The 4,617-nt window shown below is 36.0% G+C and overlaps 1 pseudogene; it reads right to left on the bottom strand.

Annotated features, from left to right (window-relative positions):
* Positions 1–1,427: 1,427 nt before the first annotated feature.
* Positions 1,428–1,848, bottom strand: LOC101143279 (myosin light polypeptide 6-like; annotated as a pseudogene).
* Between the last annotated feature and the right edge of the window lie 2,769 nt (positions 1,849–4,617).

Genomic DNA, 4,617 nt, shown 5'->3' with positions numbered 1-4,617 from the left:
CCTAATTAGCTGTATTTCTAGTATTGTATTCTTTTTGTGGCAATTGTGAATGGGATTGGGTTCCTGATTTGGCTATTGGCTTAAACCGTTGTTGGTGTATAGGAATGCTAATGATTTTTGCACATTGATTTTGTATTTTGAGACTTTGCTGAAGTTGTTTATCAGCTTAAGAAGGTTTTGAGCTGAGACTATGGGGTTTTCTAGATAAAGGACAATGTCCTCTGCAAGCAGAGATAGTTTTACTCCCTCTCTTTCTATTTGAATCCCCATTATTTCTTTCTCTTGCCTGATTACTCTGGCCAGGACTTCCAGTACTATTTTGAATAAAAGTGGTGAGAGAGGGCATCCTTGTATTGTGCTAGTTTTTAAAAAGTATACTTCCAGCTTTTTCTTATTTAGTATGATGTCTGTAGGGTTGTTATAAATGGCTCTTATTATTAGGTTGGTGCTATTAAAGATAATGTCAAAAGCTGCAATTACTTTTGCACCAATCTAAATATTTTGAAATATGTTCCTTTAATACCCAGTTTTTTGAGAGTTTTTAGCATGAATGGCTGTTGAATGTTATCAAAAGCCTTCTCTGCATCTATTGAGATAATCACGTGATTTTTGTCTTTAGTTATGTTTCTTTGATGAATCACACTAATGGATTTGTGTATGTTGAACCAACTTGAATCTCAGGGATAAAGTTTACTCGATCGTGGTAGATAAGTTTTTGATGTGATTTAGTTTGCCAGTATTTCATTGACGATTTTTGCATTTATGTTCATCAAAGAAATTGGCCTGAAGTTTTCTTTGTTTGTTGTGTCTCTGCTAGGTTTTGGTATCAGGATAATGCTGGTTTCATAGAATGAGTTAGGGAGAAGTTCGTTCTCCTCAGTTTTTGAAGTAATTCTAGGAGGAGTGGTATCAGTTCTTCTTTGTACATCAGGTAGAACTCAGCTGTGAATCCTTCTGGTCCTGGGCTTTTGGAGGTTCATAAGTTTTTTATTACTAACTATATTTCAGAGCTTGTGTTGGTCTGTTCAGGGATTCAATTTCTTCCTAATTCTGTCTTGGAAGGGTGTACATGTCCAGGAATTTCTTCATTTTTTCTAGATTTTCTAGTTTCTGTGCATAGAGGTGCTCATAATATTCTCTGATAACTGTTTGCATTTCTGGGGGAGTCAGTGGTAATATCCCCCTTGTCATTTCTGATTGTGTTTGAATCTTTTCTCTTTCTTAGATGGGGGGGCACAGACAGCAAGTTTATTTGGTGAATGCCGACGGCAAAACTCATCCAAGAGAGACAAGATGGGAAAGGTGCTATGACAAGAGAGTCTAGGGAGACTTCAGGACAGATAAAAAATCCAACATAGGGAAAAGCATGGGCTCTGGGGAGACTGGGAAGGTCCTCAGCCATTTGGCACCATGCACATGAGCTCTTCCTAGTTAATACAACCAATGTTGTCCTCGTGCCCTGCCCCGAGCATCTCTACTTCTTCCTCTGTCATTTTCTCACCCAGTGTGACAAGAATATGCCAGATTTCAGCACTCATGACCGTGCCATTTCCTTCCTTGTCAAACACCTAAGTCCTTTGACATAATCCTCATAGGTGCCCTGGTCCTTGTTTTTGGCCACCACCACCTGCAGCATGGGCAGAAAGTGCTCAAAGTTCAGTACATTCACATTCATTTCATCTTGGAGTTCCCCAGGACTTTGGGCACCTCGGTGTTGGTGAATTTCTGGCCCAGGGCCCTCATCATGTCCCCACGCTGGCTGTACAGGATCTTGCCATCACCTGTTCAGTCAAACAGCTGGAAGACCTCCTTAAACTCTGCAGTGTGGTCCTCAGTGAAGCCACACATCTTGATTGCTCCTCCTTTCTTTTTTATTAGTCTAGCTAGTGTTATTAGTCTATCTCTTATTAATTTTTGTGAGAAAAAAGAATAACAGCTCTAGATTTGTTGATGTTTTGAAGGGTTTTTCATGTCTCTATCTCCTTCAGTTCAGCTCTTATCTTGGTTATTTCTTGTCTTCTGCTAGCTTTGGCGTTTGGTTGCTTTTGGTTCTCTCGTTCTTTTAGTTGTGATATTAGGTTGCTAATGAGATTTTTCCAGCTTTTTGATGTGGGCGTTTAGTGCTATAAATTTCCCTCTTAACACCGTCTTAGCTGTGTCCCAGAGATTCTGGTACATTGTATCATTGTTCTCATTAGTTTCAAAGAACTTCTTGATTTCTGCTTTAATTTTATTATTACCAAAAAGTCATTCAGGAGCAGGTTATTCAATTTTCATGTAATTATATGGTTTTGAAATAATGTATTAGATTTGATTTCTAATTTGATTGCACTGTGGTCCAAGAGATTGTTTGTTACGGTTTCAGATATTTTGCATTTGCTGAGGAGTGTTTTACTACCAATTATGAGACTAATTTTAGAGTAAGTGCGTGTGCTGATAAGAAGATAGTATATTTTGGTTTTTTGGGTGGAGAGTTTATAGCTGTCTATCAGGTTCATTTGATCAAATGCTGCATTCAGCTACTCAATATCTTTGCTGGTTTTCTGTCTTGATGATCTGTCTAATATGGTAAATGGAATGTTAAAATCTCCCACTATCATTGTGTGGGAGTCTAAGTCTTTTTGAAAATCTCTAAGAACTTGCTTCATGAATCTGGGTGCTCCTGTGTTGGGTGCATGTACATTTAGTATAGTTAGATCTTCATGTTGAATTGAACCCTTTACAATTATGTAATGCCCTTCTTTGTCTTTTCTTATCTTTGTTGGCTTAAAGTTTGTTTCATCTGAAACTAGGATTGTAACCTCTGATTTTTCCTGTCTTCCATTTGCTTGGTAAAGTTTTCTCTATTCCTTTATTTTAAGCCTATGTGTGTCATTGTATGAAAGATACCAATGGGTCTTGTTCTTTATCCAGCTTGCCATTCTGTGCCTTTTAATTGGGGGCATTTAGCCCATTTACATTTAAGGTTAAGTATTGACATATGTGGATTTTATCCTTTCTTAATGGTGTTACCTGATTATTTTGCAGACTAGTTTCAGTGGTTGCTTTGTAGTATCATAGGTCTGTGTACTTCAGTGTGTTTTTTTCGTGCCTTGTAGCAGTCTTCTCTTTTCCTATTTAGTGCTTCCTTCAGGAGCTCTTGTAAGGCACATCTGGTGGTAATGAATTCCCTCAGCATTTGCTTATCTAAAAAGGATCTTATATCTTCCTTGCTTATGAAGCTTAGTTTGGGTGGATATTAAAGTCTGGGTTGGAATTTCTTTTCTTTAAAAATGTTGAATATTGGCCCCCAATCTCTTCTGGCTTGTAGAATTTCTGCTGGGAGTTTGCTGTTAGTTTGATGGGCTTCCTTTTCTAAGTGACCTGACCTGTCTTTCTAGCTGCCTTTAACATTTTTTCTTCCATTTAGACCTTGGAGAATCGGATGATTATGTATTTTGGGGATGATCTTATATTGAAGTTTCTTAATTTACACATACATTAACCATATGACCCAGTAATTCCACTTCTAGATATTTAAGCAAAATAAATAAAAATTTATATATACAATACTAGTTTTACAAGAAAGATCTCAGTGGACATATTCATGGTAAACTTAAACTGAAAATCCAGATGGTCACTGACAGGATCAAGCACAAATTGTGGTATATTAATAGAATGAAAAAATATTCAACAATAAAAAGGAACAAACTACTGAGGCTTGAAACATGGATTAATCTTCAAAACATCATACTGGGTAAATAATGCCAGACACAAAACAATGAAAATTAAATTATTCAGTTATGGCAGCAGGCATTACTAATTTAACTGATAAAAAATTAGAACAGTGGTTGCCTGGGACCAGGGTTCGTAGTGGAGATGGAGAAGAATAGGAAGGAAGCGTGGATTGACTACAAAAGGGCACCAGGAAATTTTGTGGGGTAATGGAAATATCCCATATGTTGACTCTGATTGTGGTTATATTAATACCTTATATATACATATATATGTTAAAACTTATTGAACATTTCAATTACAATCTGTGCATTTCACTTGTGTGAATAATATCTGAATTTTTAAATTGAAAAATTAAATAGGGGTTAAACATTTTAGAATATAATTTATATTCTCTTCTCCTGTAATATATGCCTTTAAAATTTTCCAGGGATAAAACTCTGGACTAAACAGAAGACAATTAAGAATGGTATATTGCAGTAATTTTCTCAGATATTTATTTTATTTTATTTTTTCTACTGATAAATTTAAGTAGTCAATACATAAGATGGTTATTCATTATCGGTGGCATTCTTTTCATCTCTAAACCTATGAGATATACACTGATTAATGTGCAAAGATACTTGGATGACTTTGGACCGACCCTAGCCAATCAGTGGTGATATCCAGTGATCAGCATGATTGCTCAGCCTGTAGTTCATCACCTTGAAATATACAGTACATGATGCAATGCTGATTTACTGTCTCAGCCACTTCAGCACTTCTTATCATCACCTAAGTGAACCTTGACAATTGATAGAATGAAAAAGATTGAAAAACATGAAGGCTTAATCTCACAAACCAATTATTTTTAAAAATACAAATTATTCAAAATTTTTATTTTAAATTAAAGTGACTAATTAA

Source organism: Gorilla gorilla, chromosome 8 (assembly GCF_029281585.2).
Source record: "Gorilla gorilla gorilla isolate KB3781 chromosome 8, NHGRI_mGorGor1-v2.1_pri, whole genome shotgun sequence".
Taxonomy (NCBI): Eukaryota; Metazoa; Chordata; class Mammalia; order Primates; family Hominidae; genus Gorilla; species Gorilla gorilla.
This window is presented reverse-complemented; position numbering and strand designations above follow the sequence as displayed.